A 21889-nucleotide genomic window follows, 5' to 3' on the forward strand; every position below is an offset into this window, starting at 1 on the left:
TTGGAAAGGGATCAATCAGGAAAAAAAAAAAAAAAAATGAAGAAAGCCTAAAGTTCATGTGGGATACGATCAAAATGAGTAACCTACATGTCACTGTAATTCTAGAACAGGAAGAGAAAAATAAAACCATTGAGAAAATAGTCCAAGATTTGTTGGAAGAGAAATTCTCTGATATGATGAAAGATGAGATTATACCCATTCAGGAATTCCAACAAACCCCAAACAGGATAGACCCCAAAAGAAAATTACCAAGACATATCATCATCAAACTCATCAAAACCAAAGACAGAGAAAGAATCCTGGGAAAAACAAAAAATTACTTACAAACGACAACCAGTAAAATAAGCTCTGATTTCTCAGTAGAAACTGTTCAAGTGAGAAGACAATGGGATTGTATATATAAAACCCTGAAAGAGAAAAATTTTCAAGAATGATATACCCGGCAAAATTGTCCCTCAAATATGATGGTGAAATTAGGAGATTTACAGATGAACAGAAATTAAGGGAATTTGTTAAAACCAGACTAACCTTACAAGAGATACTAAAGGGAGTCCTTTGAACAGATAACCAAAAATGGAAAACAACAACCAACCATTAATATACAAGATGGCATAACACAGAAACCATAGCTATGGCCATATCCAAAGTAAAATAAGCTTACAAGATAGTAAACAGTGAACCACAGACATCATTTGGCAAATGAAGACAATTACAAACCAAAAAGAGGGAAAATACTTTGTAGAGAACTTCTAAATGGCGAGGAAATCAAAAGAGTAGAAAGTTAGCATAGTGGCTAAGAGTTCTAAACTTGGGGAGAAAATTATAAAGCACAGGGTAACCTCAAAGAAAGATGATAAACCTTTACATCACAATAAAAAAGGGGACAATCTCAAATATTCAGCAAATACAAGAACAACAGCAATAAAGGAAATGATAACATGATCCATAAACATAATGAGTTCAGCACAGAAAATAACATGGAAAAAGAAACCAGAGACACAATGAAAAAACACATAACAAAATGACAACAACCAATTCTTACTTGTAAATAGTTACACTGAATGTTAATGGACTAAATGCACCACTCAAGAAATGGAGAGTTGAAGATTGGATAAGAAAATATAACCCATCAATATGCTGTCTACAAGAGACACACCTTAGACACAAAGACAAAAATAGACTAAAAATCAAAGGTTGTAAAAGATATATCAAGAAAATGGCAACCAAAAAAGAGCAGGAGTGGTAATATTAATTTCTGATCAAATTGACTTTGAGACAAAACCACCATACGAGTCAAGGAAGGACATTATATAATGATTAAAGGATCAATTGAACAAGAAGATATAACCACAATAAATATCTATGGACTTATTGAAAGAGCCCCAAAATACATAAATCAGATTTTAAAAGAGTTGAAAAGGCAAACGGATGACTCCACAGTCGTAATGTTGTTGTTGTTGTTGTTGTTATGTGCCGTCGAGTCAAACCTGACTCATAGCGACCCCTCCTTGGGTTTCTGAGGCAGTATCACTACGGAAGTAGGATTGCCCAACCTTCCTTCCAAGGAGTGGCTGGTGGGTTTGAACCGCCAGCCGTCTGGTTAGCAGGCAAGTGTCTTAGCCACTATGCTACCAGAGCTCCCCCACAGTCATAATAGGAGACTTTAATACACCACTTTCAACAAAAGATAGAATAACTGGAAAGAAATTCAAAAAAGATGCACAAGAACTAAACAATACAATCCACCAACTTGACCTTATAGACATCCACAGAGCACTTTACACAAGAATAGCACAATATACATTCTTTTTCAGTTCACATGGAATATTTTCTGTGATAGACCATATGTTAGGCCATAAAGCAAGCCTTAATAAATTTAAAAACATTGAAATACTACAAAGCATCTTCTCAGATCACAATGCCATCCAATTACAAATCAAAAATAAGAAGATCAATGGAAAAAGAATAAACACATAGAAATTGAACAACACCTTCCTTAAGAAATACTGGATAAGAGAAGAAATAAAAAATGAAATTAAAAAACTCCTCAAATCAAATGAGAATGAAAACACAACATACCAGAATCTTTGGGACACAGCAAAAGCAGTGATCAGAGGCGAATTTATAGCAATAGATGCACACATCAAAAAAGAAGAAAGAGCCAAAATCAAGACTTTAAACCAACATCTCCAACAACTAGCAAAAGAACAGCAAGAGAAGCCTACAGTCACCAGAAGAAAGGAATAATAAATATTTGAACAGAAATCAATGAAACAGAAAATACAAAGACTGTAGAAAAAGTCAAAAAGACTAGAGGTTGGTTTTTGAAAAGATTAATAAAATTGACAAACCACTGGCAAATTTAACAAAAGAAAAGAAGGAGAGAAAACAAATAACACAAATAAGAAATGAAATGGGTGACATCACAACAGAACCAACTAAAATAAGAAGGATAATATCAGGATACTATGAAGAACTGTACTCCAAAAAATTTGAAAATCTGGAAGAAATGGACAGATTTCTAGAAACACACCACTTACCTAAACTAACACAGACTGATATGAAAAAGTTGAGCAGATCCATACCAAAAGAAAACATTAAATAGGTCATCAAAAAATTAGCACCAACAAAAAGTCCTGGCCCAGATGGTTTCACCAGAGAATTCTGTCAAACATTCCAAGTAGAACTGACACCAATCCTATTCAAGCTATTCCAAAACATAGAAAAGGATGGAATCCTCCCTAACTCATTTTATGAAGCAAACATGACCTTGATACCAAAACCAGAAACAGACACCACTCAAAAGGAAAACTACAGACCAATATCCCTCATGAATACAGATGCAAAAATCTTCAATAAAATCCTAGCAAATAGACTCTAAGAACATAGCAAGAAAACCATTCATTATGACCAAGTGGGGTTCATATCAGGCATGCAAGGATGGTTCAACATTATAAAAACAATCAACATCATCCACCACGTAAATAAAACAAAGGAAAAGAAGCACATGATCATATCAATTGATGCAGAAAAGGCATTTGATGAAATCCAACACCAATACCTGATAAAAATTCTCAGCAAAATAGGACTAGAAGGGACATTCCTCAACATAATAAAGAGCATATACACAAAACCAACAGCCAACATTATTCTCAAAGGAGAGAGACTGAAACTATTCCTCTTGCAAATAGGAACCAGACAAGGATGCCCTCTGTAGCCACTTCTATTGAACATTGTATTGGAAGTCTTAGCCAGGGCAATAAGGAAAGAAAGGAAATTCAAAGGCATTCAAATTGGTAAGGAAGAAGTAAAACTATCCTTACTTGTTGATGATATGATCCTATACCTAGAAAATCCAAGAGGCACAGTAAAAAAACTACTGGAACTAATTGAGAGATTTAGCATTGTGGTAGGATACAAGATCAACATCCAAAAATCAGTTGGATTTCTCTACACCAGCAAAGAGATTGCTGAAAAAGAAATAAGGAAGTCAATATCATTTACAATAGGTACCAAAAAAGTAAAATATTTGGGAATAAATCTTACCAGGGACACAAAAGACCTGTACAAAGAAAACTATAAAAAACTACTTCAAGAAACCATAAGAGATCTACATAAATGGAAAAATATCCCATGCTCATGGATAGGAAGATAGAACATTGTGAAAATGTCAATTTTACCCGAAGCAATCTATACATTCAATGCAAATCCAATCCAGATACCATCAACATTTTTTAAGCATACGGAAAAACCAATCACTAACTTTATATGGAAAGGAAAGAGACCTCAAATATGCAAAGCACTATTGAAGAACAACAAAGTAGGAGGTCTCACACAGCCAGATCTCAAAACCTACTATTATACAGCCACAGTAGTCAAAACTGCCTGGTGTTGGTACAGTGACAGACACATAGAAAAATGGAATAGAATTGAGAACCCAGAAATAGATCCATTGACCTATGGTCAGCAGATCTTTGACAATGGGCCAAAATTCATTAAATGGGGAAGAATATATGTTTAATAAATGGTGACAGCAAAACTTGATATCCATTTGCAGAAAAATGAAACAAGATCTGTACCTCACACCATAAATAAAATCTAACTCCAGATGGATCAAAGACTTAAATGTGAAACCTAAAACTATAAAGCTCCTCAAGGAAAATCAAGGGGAAAAATTAGGGGCCCTGATATATGGCATAAATAGACTTTCAAGCATAACCCAAAATGCACAAACAGCAGATAGACTAGATGAATGAGACCTTGTAAAAATTAATGTTTATGTCCTTCGAAAGACTTCTCCAAAAGATTCAAAAGAGAACCTACAGACTGGGAAAAAATATTTGGCAATGACATATCTGACAAAAGACTTCTCTCTAGAATTTAAAGAAAACTCCAACACCTCAACAACAAAAAGACAAAAAAATCCAATTAAAAAATGGGCAGAAGACATGAATAGACACTTCACCAAAAAGGATATTCAGGCAGTCAACAACAAACATATGAAGAAATGTTCATGATCATTAGCCATTAGAGAGATGCAAATCAAAACAACAATGAGAAATCATCTAGCCCCAGCACTAGTAGCAAAGTTCAACAAGACACAAAATAACAAATACTGGTGTGGATGTGGAGAGATTGGAACTCTCATACATTGCTGGTGGGACTGTCAAATTCTACAACCACTGTGGAAAGGAGTATGGTGATTCCTTGAAAAGTTGGAATTAGAAATACCATTTGACCCAGCCTTTCCTTTAATAGGTATATATCCTAAAGAAATGACAACCATGACAAGAACAGACATATGCACACCCATGTTCACTGCAGCACTACTTACAATAGCAAAAAGATGGAAACAACCTAGCTGTCCAGCAACTGAGGAATGGATAACCAAATTATGGTACATACACACAATGGAATACTATGCAACCTTAAAGAATAACCTAGAATCTGTAAAACACTGCCAAATGTGGGTTAACATGGTGGACATTATGCTGAGTGAAATAAGTCAATCACAGAAGGACAAATATTGTATTATTTTGTGAAAAGGCAAGGAAACATTTATTTATGGAAGGAAATTTTCTTTGTTGGTTACCAGGGGTGAGAGGGGAGGGGAAGGAACACTGTTAGATAGGTAGAAATAAGTATTGATTTGGGTGAAGAGAAGAGCAATGTACCAAATATGAGTGATCAGTGTTGTGGCATTGAGGAAGAGAAAGACATAGAGAGGTACATGGTAGGTACAGAGAACAAAGATGAACCCTTTTGCACATACAGTGTTGTGTTGTCTGTGAAGGCAAACATGGGTACATGGTGGATAGATGGGTGGACAGGCTGAACTATTAGATATGTCTATGCAGGGAGGAATGTCCCCAAGACCATGTACAGGGTTGGCAGACAATGGTTCTACAAGTGTATTTGTATGTTCTGTAAGAATTCCCAGATGTATAGTAAAGCTGACAAGGGAAAAGCTTGTAGTCACTTCTTCACCACTGCCAGCTACTCAGAGGGAGCAACTAGTTGAACCTGTGGCCTCAGAAACATAGTCAAAGCAGACATCAAGCTCAATTGGCATAACATCCCATACCTCACAAAACATTGTTCCACCTCCTACTTTGGTGAGTAGTGACCTGGATCTTAAAAGCTTGCAAGCAACCATCTAGATGCAATGATGGGTCTCTCCTTGTTCAGAGCAAAGAAGAAGGAAGAAAACCAAAGATTCATGGAAACAATTAGTTCCAGTGACTGGTACACCATATGGTCCTCAGCCTAGACAACTATGAGACCAGAACTAGATGGTGCCTGGCTACCACCATGAACTACTCAGAGGGGGAATCTATGTAGGATATCCTGGATAGAGAGGGAGAACAATGTGGAATAAAACTCAAAATCATTTAAAGAAAACGGGACCAGGTTTTCTGGTCTGATAGAGCCTCGTGGAACCACTGAGACTATGGCTCCTAGCTGTCCTTCAGATCTGGAATTGAACCCACACCTGTGGTTTCCAGCCAAACAAAATATAGGCATATGAGTTGAACCTTTACCGAGGTAGATACACTCCTTTGGAGAGAACAATCATGGGAGAAAGAAGGGCTGTTGATGAACAGGGAGAAAGCTCAGGGGGCAGGAGTGCATGGAGCGATGGACACGCGGAAGAGATATCTATTGGGAGGAAGTAGGAGGGGAGCTGTTGCATTGGGGTAAATTGTAGTCAGTGCCATGAGACAAAGTATATGTGAATTACTATATGGATAGTGAATTTGTCCTATAAACTTTCACCCAAATCACAACTAAAATATATGTATATATATATTATAGACAAGGAAAAAGAAATCAGAAAATCAGATGTCATATTACACTGGGTAAATCTGCTGCAAAGACTTCTTTAAAGTGTTAAAAAGCTAAGTTGTCACTTTGAAGTCTAAGGTGCATGACTCAAGCCATAGTCTTTTCAGTTGCCTCATATTCATGTAAAAGATAGACAGTGAATAAAGAAGATAGAAGAATTGATGAATTTGAGTTGTGGTGTTAACAAAGAATATTGAATATATCACGGACTGCCAGACCAACATTCATCTATGAGTTTGTTTTACTGTGATGGCTTGTGTGTTGCTGAAAGGCTGGAGGTTATGCCACCACTATTTCAAATACCAGCATGTCACCCATGTTGTATAGCATTCAGTGGAGTGTCCAGACTAAGACAGACTGAGAAGAAGGAAGAGGCCATCTACTTCTCCAAGAATTGGGCAGTAAAAACCTTATGAATATCCATGAAACATTATCTAATATATTACTCCAAAACTTTATGAATAGCCCTGAACCATTGCCTGAGATAGTGCCAGAAGATGAGCCCCTTAGGTCAGAAGGCTCTTAAAATATGACTAGGGAAGAGCTGCCTCATCAGAATAGAGTCAACCTTAATGACATAGATGGTGTAAAGCTTTCAAGACCTCCATGTATTGATGTGACATGATTCAAAAAAAAAAAAAAAAAAAAACTGTAAGCATCCATTAATAATCAGAACATGGAATGTACAAAGTGTGAAACCAGGAACATTGGAAGTTAACAAAAATGAAACAGAATGTATAAAGATCGTTACCCGAAACATTAGTGAGCAGAAGTGGACTGACTTTGGCCACTTTGAATCAGACAACTATATGATCTATTATGCCGGGAATGATAATTGAGGAGGAATGGTGTGGCATTCATCATCACAAAGAATGTTTCAAGATCTAGTCTGAAGTACAATGCTGTCAGTTATAGGATAATATCCATATGCCTGCAAGTAAGACCAGTTAATACTACTATTATTCAAATTACTCACCAACCACTAAAGCCAAAGATGAGGAAATTGAAGATTTTTACCAACTTCTGCAGTCTGAAATTGACCAAACATTCAATCAAGATGTTGATTATTCTGGTGGTTGGAATATAAATGTTGGAAACAAAGAAGAATCACTAGTATTTGTTGTGGAGAGCCCTAAGTCTTAAAGGACTGATGGGACATGGTGAGTGACTAATTGAGCAACGGCTCTCAGAAATAGGTTGATACTTTCAGTGTCCCCATAAGGACTAGGACTGATGGGCCCTGGCTTTTGTGGGCTGATGCTATTAGTGTCCCTGAAAGTTGGGCCCTGCTCTTAGTACACCATCAGCCTTTTCCTCCCTTGTATTGTTCTGTGAAACAGCAGGTGCATAAGAGGCATAACCTTTGATTGAACCCAGAATATGCGGAAGCCAATCTAAACTAGTTGCTAGGGAACATAGGTTTCTAGGGAACATAATTATATAGAAGAATGAGTATAGAATTTAAGAAGTTAAGGTGACCTGAGTTGTGGTGACGTGAATTATAGGAACAGGAATGTTAGGTTAAAGTTTAATATGTCTATTGTTTATGCATGTACTTTTCCTAATGTTGATTAACTTGTGATTGATTGTATGACATATGAATCATGCACTTTTCTCATGTTAAACCTGTATATAAGTTTGAGTATAATTATAATAAAGTTGGCACTGCTTTGCAATGGCTCTGAGTGTCCCTCCCGTTCCCATCCTTTAACTTTTCTCTCATTTTTAACTTATTCTCTTACCCCCTGTTCTAGAATTGTCACGCCGGCCGCGACAATTTGTAAAATATGACCTTGGTGATGGAAACGATGCTGGAGATCACATGATAGAATTTTGGAAGACCAAAATTCATTTTTTAAACAACATAACATAAACAGTAGTTATACACACTGAACTCACTAGAGGAGTGCACAGGAATCAGATAGACTACATCTGTGGAAAGTGGTGATGGAGAAGTTCAATATCTTCAGCCAAAACAAGGCCAGGAGCTGGCTATGGAACAGACCATCAATTGCTTATATGCAAGTTCTTTTTGAAGCTGAATGCAATTAAAACAAATCCAGGAGAGCCAAAATACAACCTTGATTATACTCCACTTGAATTTTGTGACCATCTAAATAGATTTGATTCATTGAACACCAGTGACCATAAACCAGATGAATTGTGGGATGACATCAAGGACATCATACATGAACAAAGCAAAAAATGGTAATTAAAAAGACAGGGGGAAAAGAGAAGGATGTCAGAAGACACTATGAAATTTGCTCTTGAATGGAGAGTAGTTAAAGCAAATGGAAGAAGTGACAAGATAAAAGATCTAAAAAGAAATTTCAAAGAGCAGCTCAAGAAAACAAAGTCAATTATTATAGTGGAATATGCAAAAATCTGGAATTAGAAAAACAAAAGGAAAGAGCATGCTCAGCATTTCTCAAGCTGAGAAAACTGAAGGAAAAAAAAATCAAGCTTAGAGTTGCAATATTGAAAGATTCTATGGGCAAAATATTGACTGATTCAGGAAAAATCAAAAGAAGATGGAAGGAATACAGTCACTGTATTAAAATGAATTGGTCAATGTTCATCTATTTCAGGAAGTGACATATGATCAAGAACCAATGTCACTGAAGTAAGAAGTTGAAGCTGCACTGAAAGAATTGGTGAAAAACAAGGTTCCAGGAATTGAGAGAATACCAACTGAGATGTTTCAACAAATGGATGCTGTGCTGGAGGCACTTGTCTATGCCAAGAAATTTGGAAGACAGGAAGTTGGAAGATAGTGTCATACCTGTATCCCATAAGTTTGTTCCCTCTAGCATCTTAATGCCTGAAAAACTAGTTGCAGCAGTTTTAAGCAGGAATTCTGAGGCTGTGAACAGCTCATTATGTTGGAGAAGGCCAGATTTAGTGGAGAAGGAGGAAAAAAAAAAAGGTGGGAAGAGGCAGGGTAAACAAGTGGGAAGAATAAAAATGAACAAAACTGCCCTGCAGTGCACAAGCCGGTGAAACAAAGCAATGGAGAACTCTCTAAGCAGTGAAACAGGAACACTGGGAAGCCATCCAGGTGGCCATTGAGTTAGGAGCAGAAAGGGAAACACACCACAGGTAGGCAGGCCCTGGGACAAGCTCACGGTGCTGGGCTGGGTCTGGCTCTTCCACAAGAGAGTCTGGAGTATGGGGTTTTTGCAACTGTCCAACCCAGGTGAAATGTAGCCCCCTAACCATTGGTGTCTTTGCCGATTTTGAACTGTGGGCCTGTGAGTGACAATATAACATCACCATTAGCAGTGAGCCCAAGCAGACTCAAAACAAAATCCCGAAACCAGTAGTAACTACAGAAGTGCAGAAAGCAGGGAAGTGCTACTGGCTCCTTGGAGCTTTTTTTTCTTTTCTTCCAGCTTTTTCCCCTTCTCGCTGCCTCACTTAATAGAAGAACCACATTAAGCCACCAGACACCTAGTTGTCCCAACTCTAAATCCCCTTATGACAAACAGAGACTTGCATCCACATTCCTCACAGTGATTCCATCAACACAAAGAAAGCTGCAGAGCAACCCAATATACGTGAATAAATAACCAAAAAAAAAAAAAAAAAAAAACCAGCCCCACCCTTGCAAAAATATTTAAACATAAAATCAAGACAAAACCAATCAATATATAACTAACAGTTAAAGACAACAACTCCAAAATGTCTAGCATACAACAGGCAACCTCAAATCAAACAATAACAACAAAAAAAAAAAAAAAACAATAAGACATTAAAATAAAATCCTAAAGAAAATCTCATTAAACATGGAAGAAGAGGAGGCAATAGAATTATCCAAGAAGGAATTTAGAAGATATGTTTATAGAACTCCACAACAGCTTATGGAAACCTCAGACAGAAACAAAGAGAACACAGACAGTACCCTGGAAGAACTCAGGAAAACCATTCAAGAACAAAATGACAAGATTAATGCACAATCAGAACTCATACAAAAACAGCAGTTAGAAGTCCAGAAGATGAATACTAAAATTACAAAATTACACAACACAGTGGAAGCAAAGAAGAATAAGCTAGAACTGGCTAAAGAATGCATTTCCCAACTAGAAGATAAATCCCTTGATACCAGCCTGTATGAAGAAAAATCAGAACAAAGATTTAAGAGAAATGAAGAGAACCTAAGAATTATATGAGGCTACATGAAAATAAACAACATACACCTCATTGGAATACCAGAACAAGAAGACAGAGAAAAAAATCATGGAGAAAATTGTGGAAGACTTACTAATGAAAATTTCCTCCATATCATAAAGGTAGAAAAGATATTTGTCCAAGATGCTCAATGAAACCCATATAGGATAGATCCCAAGAGAAAGTCACCAAGACATATCATAATCAAACTCTCCAAAAACAAAGACAAAGAAAGAACCTTGATAGCAGCCTGGGAAAAAAGAAATACTACCTACAATGGGAAAGCAGTTAGGCTGAGTTCTGATTACTCAACAGAAATCATGCAGGCAAGTAGGCAATGGGACAGCATATATAAAACACTGAAGGAAAATAACTTCCAACAAAAAATTCTGTATCTAGTCAAATTGTCCATCAAATATGAGGGTGAAATCAAGACATTCTCAAACAGAAATTAAGGGGTTTTGTGAAAAACAGACCAACTCTACAAGAAATGCTTAAGTCCTTCCCATATAGAACCCACAACAGAAAACAACAAATTAAAATCAAGACACATGACATCAACACTAAAACCATACAGAAGTGTATGCCCAAAATAAGTCCATAAAAACTTCTGGTAAGATGGAGGAATAGGCAGACAACTGACACAGACCCTCTTCAACAAAGAAAAGAAAAACCAATGGACAGGGATACTGAACATAACCCTGGAGCCCTGAGCTTTGAAAGGAACTATACAGAAATGGATTAGGCACCAACTAGTGGAAAAACTTGAACGAAAACAGTGAGTACAGAGACTGTCAGAGCTGCGGACTGTCAGCTACTCTGACAGGACCAACAGCCTGAATATTTCCAAGTAGTATTGAGACCTGAGAATTGACGTAAAGATCAGCCCTGGTCACCAAGGGCTGCAGGGATGACTGTGCTGGTGGCCTATTACTAGGAAGGGAAACAGCAAGGAGAGAGACAACTTGAGCTGTTGACTTTCTGCTCTCCAGAGGGCACAGCCATTTTGAATCTTTACAAGTGGCAATCATTTTGGATTTTAAAGTGATAGCATTCTCATTTGGATTCCAGGGACCGAAGAATAGACTCTGTTTGTCAAGGTTGGCAGGAACAAATGAGAGGCTGACAATAGAAAAGGAGACAGGTGGTAAGTGTGTAAGTGCTGTCAACTAGTGAATAGAGGAGCACAGTACCCTGCTTCTATAGATAACACAAACAAAACAAAGAAAATGAAAATAGTGGGCAAGCCACTGCATCATACAATCACCAATTAAATATAAACACAAAAAGTGTCGCAATGCCTCAGAGACAACAGAGCATCACAGTCCACACAAAGAAGCAAGATAAAGCAGGAGAAACAAAGGACCAGGATACAGACCCTGAGCACAAACATGAAGAATAAGCAGCATTGGAACTTCCTGATAGGGAATTCAAAAAAATCATATGTAGGTATCTTCAATGAATTGAGACAGATAAGGAAAACACAGAGAACACCCTAGAACAATTTCAAAAGACAATACAAGAACAAAATGACAAAATAAATGAAAAATTAGAAATGATACAAAATCTACACACAGAAATCCAGAAGATTAATACTAAATTTTAGATAGATAAGACATTGAATGGGAAAATGAGCAGAATCAAATCAATGGAAGACAGGATTAGGAAGATTAAAGGCAAATACCTGAACACTTCTTTGGAAAGAGATAAATCAGAAAAAAAATATCAAAACAAAATGAAGCCTAAAGTTCAAGTGGAATATCATCAAAAGGAATAACCTATGTGTAATTGGAATTCCAGAACAGGAAGAGACAAACAAAAAACCACAGAGAAAATTGTCGAAGATTTGTTGGAAGAGAATTTTCCTGGTATGATGAAAGATGAGAATATATCCATTCAGTATGTCCAACAAACCCCAAACAAGATAAACCCCAAAAGAAAATCACCCAGTGTTCTGGTTATCTAGTGTCACCTGACACAAATATAGCACAAATGGGATGACCTTAACAAGCAGGAGTTTTTTTCTTACAATTTGGAGTCTTAAATTCAAGTTCAAAGTGCCAGGCTCTAGAGGCTGGGTGAAAGCCCTTCAACCTTGGGTTCCAGCTCTGCCTCCTGCTTCTGGCCCACTGGAGCTAGAGGCATTTCTTCACTCAGACAGCTGTTGGCTGCTAAGGTTGACAAACCCAAGGTTGACAAGTAAAAAGGCACAGTCCCAATGTTACCAAACCACAGAGCAGATCAGTAATTCAAGTCTATTGCAAGTCCCAAGGTTGGCAGAACATGGCAGGCTGCTGAGCAATGACATGGCTACATGCAGGGTTCAAGGTGCCATAAACTAAAAACCTTTCCCCAAGGGTTCTGCTTATATACAGGAAGCAGACCACATTCCCTAAGGCAGCTACTCAGCTGCTCCCAGTACATTCCACCATGGAGTTGATTACCAGTCTCATCATGGGAAATACTTATATCCAGCTGCCCAGCCACTCAACCAGGCCTGGCCAAGTTGACACACAAACTGAACTACCACACCCAGACATATCATCATCAAACTTACCAAAACCAAACACTAAGAAAGAATCATGAGAGCAGCATGGGAAAAACAAAAAGTTACCTACGAGGGGCAACCAATCTGAGCTCAGATTTCTCAACAGAAACCATTCAGGCAAGAAGACAATGGGCTGGTATATATAAAACCCTGAAAGAGAAAAATTTCCAACCAAGAATTTTGTGTTGTTGTTGTTGTTATATGCCGTCGAGTTGGACCCCATTCCTTGCGACCCTTCCTTGAGTTTCCGAGGCAGTATTACTACGGAAGTAGATTGCTCAACTGTCCTTCCAAGGAGTGGCTGGTGGGTTTGAACCATCAGCCTTCTGGTTAGCAGTCAAGTGCCTTAGGCACTATGCTACCAGAGCTCCTAAGAATTATGTACCCAGCAAAATTGTCCCTCAAATATGATGATGATTAGGACATTTCCAGATAAGCAGAAATTAAGGGAATTTGTTAAAACTAGACCAACCTTACAAGAGATGCTAAAGGGAGTCCTTCGGACAGAGAAGCAACAATAGCAAACAACAACTGACAATTAACACACATTATGATATAACCAACCCAGAAACCAACCCAGCTATGGAAGTATCCAAAATAAATAAACCTACAAGATTGTAAACAGGGAACCAAAGACATCAATTGACAACTGAGGACAACTACAAACCAGAAAGATAGAAAAAACTGTGTCATTACAGAACTTGTAATGATAAGGAAGTCAAGAGAACTATAAGATAGAAGAGATTATTCTAAACTTGGAAAGAAAACTATAAATCAAAGGATAACCTCAATGAAAAATGATAAATCTTCACATCGAAAAAGAGGAACAGCATAAATATTCAGCAAATATTAAAACAATAGCCATGAAGGAAGTGATAACACAATTCATAAACTAAACGAGCTCAGCATAGAAAATAATATGGAACAAAGAAATCGACACCATGGAAAAGCACATAACAAAAATGACAGCAACAAATTCATATTTGCCAATAATTACATATCTGGCAAGGGATTTATCTCTAAGATTTATAGCAGAAGGGTGGATGACCAAAATATGGTACATACACATAATGGAATGCTATGTAGCACTAAAGAAAAATGTAGAGTCTGCAAAACACCACATAATATGGATGAACTTGGAGGACATTATGCTGAGTGGAATAAGTCAATCACAAAAAGACAAATATAGTATCAGTTCGTTGTTGTGTTGGGTTGAGGAAAGGTTTATATATGGAGGAAAACTTTGTTGGTTGCTGGGTGGGAGGGGAGGGGAGGGACCACTGCAAAAAAAAAAAAAAAAAAATTCATTGACCCATGCATGTCACTTTAGTTTTGTGTATTTCACTGTACACAAATTATATTTCAATAAAATGCATTAAAAAATAAGCCCATAAAACACTGTGCACACACACACACAAACAAGGGAGCCAATCTGCACACGACACCAGCAACTAACCAAATAGAGGGAATAAAAGTTCTAGGTATGAAACCTCTAAATGGAAAGGAAAGCAGGACAATGTCCTTATAGAACAGACTGTTCCAAAAATACAGAGACAAGAATTCACTCTGAGGTAACCACAGAGAAAATTAATAATCCCACTAAGCAAACCCAGAAAGAAAGAAAACATGGGCTTAGTAAGCACAAAACCAACAATAAAAAAGAAAAGAGAAGAAACACTTGACAACAAAATGAACTCAGAATAGAAAAGTATTTGGACCAAGGAAATCTCCAACAACACAACAAAAAACACAGTAGAATGACAGTAATAAATTCATAACTATCACTAATTACACTCAATGTGAATTCAGTAAAAGCACCAATCAAGAGAAAGAGAGTGGCAGACTGGATAAAACTGGGTAAGAAAAGGAGACCCACTGATATTTTGCTGCTTGAAAGAGACCCACGTAAGATACAAAGATAAAAAATTAAAAATTATGTTGTTGTTATTGTTAAGTGCTGTCATCTCTGACTCACAGTGACCCTATGCACAGCAGAATGAAACACTGCCCAGGCCTATGCCAGCCTCATGATCCTTGCTATACCTGAGCCCATCTTTGCAGCCACTGTGTCTATCCATCTCTTTGAGGGCCTCCCCCTTCTTCTTTGACTCCACTTTACCAAGCATGATATCCTTCTCCAGGAAATGGTTCCTTCTGACAACAGAAGGAAACATGACCAAAGTAGGTGAAATGAAGTCTGCCTGTTCTCACTTCTGGCTCACATTCTGGCTATACTTCCCCCAAGACAGATTTGTTAGTCCTTTTAGCAGTCCGTGGTACTCTAAGCATTCTTCTCCAACACCACAACACAAAGGCATCAACTCTTCTTCTGTCTTCTTTATTCATTGTCCAGCTCTCACATGCATATGAAGCAATTGAGACATCTTTGCTCTTCAGCACTTAAAAGGGGTCCTTTGCAGCAGATTTGCCCAACATAATACACCAACTGATGTCTTGACTGCAGCTTCCATTGGTGTTGATTGTAGAGCCAAGTAATATGAAATCCTTGACAACTTCAATCTTTTCTCCATCCATAGTGAAGCCATTTATTGGACCAGTTGTGAGAATTTTTGTTTTCTTTATATTGAGGTGTAATCCATACTGCAAACTGTAGTCTTAAATCTTTATCAGTAAGTACTTCAAGTCATCCTCACTTTCAGCAAGCAAAGTTGTATCATCTGCATATTCAGCAAGCAAAGTTGTATCATCTGCATAAGGTTGTTAACGAGTCTTCCTAGAATCCTGATACCACATTCTTCGTTATATAATCCACCTTGCTCAGCACACAAGTTGAATAAGTATAGTGAAAGGATACAACTTTGACACACTTCCTTCTTGATTTTGAGCCATGAAGTATCTGTTCTGTTGGAACTACAGCTCCCTGACCTATGTACAGGTTCCTCATGAGTACAATCAAGTGTTCTGAAATTCCCATTCTTCTAATTTTATGCACAATTTGTTATGATTCACACAATCGGATGCTTTTGCATAGTCAATAAAACATAAATAAATATCTTTCTGGTATTCTTTCCTTTCAGCTAAGATCCATCTGACATCAACAACACTATCCCTTGTTCCACATCCTCTTCTGAATCCAGCTTGCATTTCTGGACACTCTGTCAATATACTGATGCAACCATTTTGAATTATCTTCAGTAAGTTTTTACTTGCATCTGATATTAATGATATTGTTTGATAATTTTCACATTCTGTGGACTCACCTCCCTTTGAATGGGTGTAAATGTGGATCTCTTTCAGTCAATTGGCCAGGTATCTGTCTTCCAAATCTCTTGGCATAACTGAGTGAGTGCCTCCAACAGGGCATCCATTTGTTGAAGCATCTCAATGGGTATTCCTGGAGATTTGTTCTTTGCCAATTCCTTCAGTTCAGCTTTGACTTCTTCCTTCAATACCATTGATTCTTGACCATATGCCACTTCCTGAAATGGATAAAGATCGACCAGTTCTTTTTGGTACAGTGACACTGTGTATTCCTTCCATCTTCTTTTGATGTTTCCTGCATCAATCAGTATTTTGCCCATAGAAATTTTCAATATTGCAACTTGAAGCTTAAATTTCTTCCTTAGATCTTTCAGCTTGAGGAATGCCAAGCATGTTCTTCCCTTTTGGTTCTCTAACTCTAGGTCTTTGCACATTTCATTATAGTAATTGGCTTTGTCTTCTCGAGCTGCTCTTTGAAATATTCTGTTCAGCTCTTTTATCTTCTCATTTCTTCCATTTGCTTTAGCTACTCTTCACTCAAGGGTGGGTGTCAGAATCTCTTCTGACATCTGTTTTGGTCTTTTCTTCCTTTCTACTCATTTTAATGACCTCTTCCTTTTAATGCTTTCTTCACAAATGATGTTCTTGATGTCATCCCACAGTTCCTCTAGTTTTCAGTCATTGGTGTTCAATGCATTAAATCTACTCTTTAAATGGTCTCTAAATTCCAGAGAGATATTATCAAGGTTGTATTTTGGCTCTTATGGCCTTGTTTTAATTATCTTCAACTTAAACTTAAATGTGAATATAAGCAGTTGATGATTTGTTCCACAATCAGCCCCTGGTCTTATTTTGGCCAAAGGTATTGAACTTCTCCATTGCCTCTTGCCACAGATGTAGTCAATCTGATTTCTGTGTATTCCATCTGGTCAAGTCCACATGTATAGCCACCACTTGTGTTGTTGAAAAAAGATATTTGCAATGAATAAGTCATTGGTCTTGCAAAATTCTATCATGCCATCTCCAGCATTATCTCTATCACTAAGGCCATATTTTCCAACTACCAGTGACTCTTCTTTGTTTTCAACTTTTGCATTCCAGTCTCCAGTGATAATCAACACATCTTGATTGCATGATCGATCAATTTCAGACTGCAGAAGTTCGTAGGAATCTTCAATATCTTCATCTTTGGCTTTGGTGTTTGATGTGTAAAATTTGGATAATAGTAGTATTAACTGGTCTTCCTTGCAGGCATATAGATATTAATCTATCAGTGACAGCATTGTACTTCAGGACTAATCTTGAAACTGTCTTTGTGACAATGAATGCCACACCATTATTTTTCAATTTGTCATTCACAGTATAGTAGATAATATGGTTGTCTGATTCAAAATGGCCAAAACCAGCACATTTCAGCTCACTAATGCCTAGGATATTGAACTTTATGCATTCCATTTCATTTTTGACAACTTCTAATTTTCCTAGATTAATATTTCATACATACCATGTTCCAATTATTAATGTATGTGTGCATCTCTTTCTGTTCATTTTGAGTCATGCCACATCAGCCAATGGAAGTCTCAAAAGCATTACTTTCATTAAGGTTGTCCCTACTCTGAGGAGTCAGCTCTTTCCCAGTCAAATTCTGAGTGCCTTCTGAACTAATGGGCTCACCTCCTGGCACTATGTCAGACAATGTTTCAGGGCTGTTCATAAAGTTTTCCAGTAATATATCAGACAGTGTTTCACTGCTATTCATAAGGTTTTCACTTTGAGAAGTGGATGGCCTCTTCCTTCTTACAAGTATGTCCAAGCCCAGAAGATCTGTTGAAACCTATCCATCATGGTTAACCCTGCTGCCATTTTGCCACATGGTGGCATGAGCCTCCACCCTCACAGTGACACATATGCCACCACGGGACAACAAACTGACAGAAAAGTTTGTATCCCTTATGTGTTCCTAATCCCTCTGCACCTGCCTCCCCCAGGCCCAGGTCTTACTATAGAGCTACACCCAAGCAAAAAGCAGCCTCCAAGCCCCTGGCCTGCCTACCTCAGGCCCTGGCCTTAATATAAGGCCACACCCAACTGAAAAGCAGCCTCCAGCACTGTTGTTTGTCTATCTCAGGCCCCAGCCTTGATAAAGAGCGACACCCAAATGAAAAGCTACCTTCAATCCCTGGGCCTGCCTACCTCAGGCCCCAGCCTTAATGTAGAGGCACACTCAAGTGAAAAGCAGCCTCCAATCCCCCTTAATTAAAAGTTAAAGGGTGGGAAAGATATATGAAGGCAATGGTAATGAAAAAAGAACAGGACTGGCAATATTAATTTCTGATAAAATAGACTTTAAGGTGAAAAACAGCATAAGGGACAAAGAAGGATATGATATATGATATATGATGCTGAAAGAGTCAATTGACCAAAAAGACATTACAATAATAAATATCTATGCACCCAATGAAAGTGCTCCAAGACACATGAAGCAAATATTAACTGAATTGAAAAGGAAAATAGACAACTCTACAATAGTAGTAGGACACACCACTTTCAAGGAGGGACAGATCAACTAGAAAAAAACTCAGCAAAGATGCAGAAGAACTCAACAACACAATTAACCAACTCGAGCTCATAGACATATACACAGCACTCCAACCAACAAGAGCACATTTCACATTCTTCTCCAGTGCACATGGATCATTTTCCAGAATAAATCATATATTAAGACAAAGAACAAGTCTCAATAAATTAAAAAACATTGAAATACTACAAAGCATCTTCTCAAACTGCAATGCTATAAAATTAGAAATTAATAATAGGAAGATCAAGGAAAAACATCAAACATGGAAGTTGAATAATACACTGCTCAAAAACTACTGGGTAATAGAAGAAATAAAGAGTGGAATAAAAAAAGTATGCTAGAAACAAATGGGAATGAAGATACATCTTACCAAAACCTTTAGGACACAACAAAAGCAGTACACAGAGGTCAATTTATAGCAATAAATGCACACATCAAAAAAGAGGAAAGAAACAAAATCAGCACTCTAACTCAACAACTCCAACAATGAGAAAAAGAGAAACAAAAGAAACCTACAATATCAAGAAGTAAGGAAATAACAGACCAGAAATAAATGACAGAAAACAAAAAGAGAAAATTAATAAAACAAGAAGCTGGTTCTTTGAAAAGATTAACAAAATTGACAAACCATTGACAAATCTATCAAAAGAAAAGAAAGAGAAGATAGAAATAACAAGAATAAAAAATGAAAAGGGTGGCATCACAACAGAACCAACTGAAATAAAAAAAAAAAAAGATACTGACAGAACATTATAAACAACTGTACTCCAACAGATTAAAGAACCTAGAAGATATGCAAAAGTTTCTAGAAACACAAGACCTATCATTCTATTCCATCTGGAGATAGAATACTTGACAGATCCATAACATAGGAAAAAAATGAATAGGTCATAAAAAAATGCTTCCCACAAGAAAACATCCTGGCCCTCATGGCTTTACTGGATAATTTTACCAAATATTCAGGGAAGAGTTGACACCTATACTACTCAAAATATTCCAGAACATATTAAAAGACAGAATACTTCCAAATTCATTTTATGAAACAAGTATAGCATTGATACCCAAACCAGGGAAAGGCATTACTAAAAAGGAAAACTACAGACCAATATCCCTCGTGAATGTAGGCACAAAAATCTTCAACAACACCCTAGCCAACAGAATGGAACAACTAATCAAAAAAATAATACATCCTGACCAAGTGGGATTCATATTTGGTATGCAAGAATGGTTCAACATCAGAAAAACAGTCAACATAATCTACCACATAAATAAAACATAAGAAAGAAACCATATGATCATATCAATTGATGCAGAAAAGATATTTGATAAAATCTAACACCCATTCTTGTTCAGAACTCTCACCAAAATAGGGATAGAAGGGAAACTCCTCAACATAAAAAAGGCATATATGCAAAGTGAATGGCCAACATCATTATTAATGGAAAAAGACTCAAAATATTCCCTCACAAATAGGAACCAGACCAGGATGCCCTCTATCACCACTCCTATTTAACACTGCAATGGAAGTTCTAGCCTGGGCAATAAGGCAAGAATGAGAAATAAAAAGCATCCAAATTGACAAAGAGGAAGTAAAGCTATCTTTATTTGCAGATGGCATGATCCTATACATAGAAAACCTGATATTCAGGGAAAAAAAAAAAAAAACTACTGGAACTAATAGATTCAGCAAAGAGACTGGATACAAGGTCAACATACAAAAATCAGTTGGATTGCTCTACACCAACAAGGAGACCTCTGAAAAAGAAATAAGGGAAACAATACCATTTACAATAGCTACCAAAAAGATAAAATATCTAGGAATAAATCTTACCAGAGACACAAAAGACCTATACAAAGAAAACTATAAAGCACTACTACAAGAAACTACAAGCGATCTGCATAAATGAAAGGATTTGCTTTGTTCATGGGTAGGAAGACTGAATATTGTGAAAATGTCAATACTACCCAAAGCAATCTACTCATTTAATGCAATCTCGATCCAGATACTAACAAAATGTTTAAGGATATGGAAAAACGAATTAGTAACTTCATATGGAAAGGAAAGAGACTTCAGATAACCAGAGCACTACTGAAGAAGAAGAACCAAGTGGAAGGTCTCACATTCCCAGATCTCAAAACCTACCATACAGCCACACTAGTCAAAACATCATGGTATGGGTACAATGACAGACAGATAGACCAAGGGAACAGAATTGAAAACCCAGAAATAGACTCATCCATCTATGGACAGCTAATCTTTGACAAAGGACCAAAACCATTAAATGGAGAAGAGATAGCCTCTTTAACAAATGGTGCTGGCAAAATTGGATATCCACTTGCAGAAAAATGAAACAAGACCCATACCTCACCCCACACACAAAAATAAATTCAAATTGGATCAAAGACTTAAATATAAAACCCAAAACTATAAAGTTCATTAAAGATAAAATGCTTTATGTGTGCCTGTGTTCTCTCTCCTCACCTGGATCCCTGCGTCTGACTGCTCCTCTGTCCAGGTTCCTGGCTTTTAAACCCCTTTCTCCCGCTCTCTTGTCTTGTTGCTTTGGTCATGCCTGAGTTCACTCTCCTCACGTGGATCCCTGCAGCTGACTGCTCTTCTGTCCAGGTTCCAATTGATCTAGAACCAATGGTACTGAAGGAGGAAGTCAAAGCTGCAATGAAAGAATTGGCAAAGAACAAGGCTCCAGGAATTGACGGAATACCGAATGAGATATTTCAACAAATGGATGCCCCATTGGAGGCACTCACTCGGTTACGCCAAGAGATTTGGAAGACAGCTACCTGACCAACTGACTGGAAGAGATTCATATTTGTACCCATTTCAAAGAAAGGTGAGTCCACAGAATGTGGAAATTATAGAACAATATCATTAATATCATACACAAGTAAGATCTTACTGAAAATAATTCAAAAACTTTTGCAGCAGTATATTGACAGAGAACTTCCAGAGGTGCAAGCTGGATTCAGAAGAGGACATGGAACAAGGGATATCATAGCTGTTGTCAGAT

This window comes from Orycteropus afer, unplaced genomic scaffold (genome assembly GCF_000298275.1).
Source record: "Orycteropus afer afer isolate SDZICR_OR568_19922 unplaced genomic scaffold, OryAfe1.0 scaffold00158, whole genome shotgun sequence".
Taxonomy (NCBI): domain Eukaryota; kingdom Metazoa; phylum Chordata; class Mammalia; order Tubulidentata; family Orycteropodidae; genus Orycteropus; species Orycteropus afer.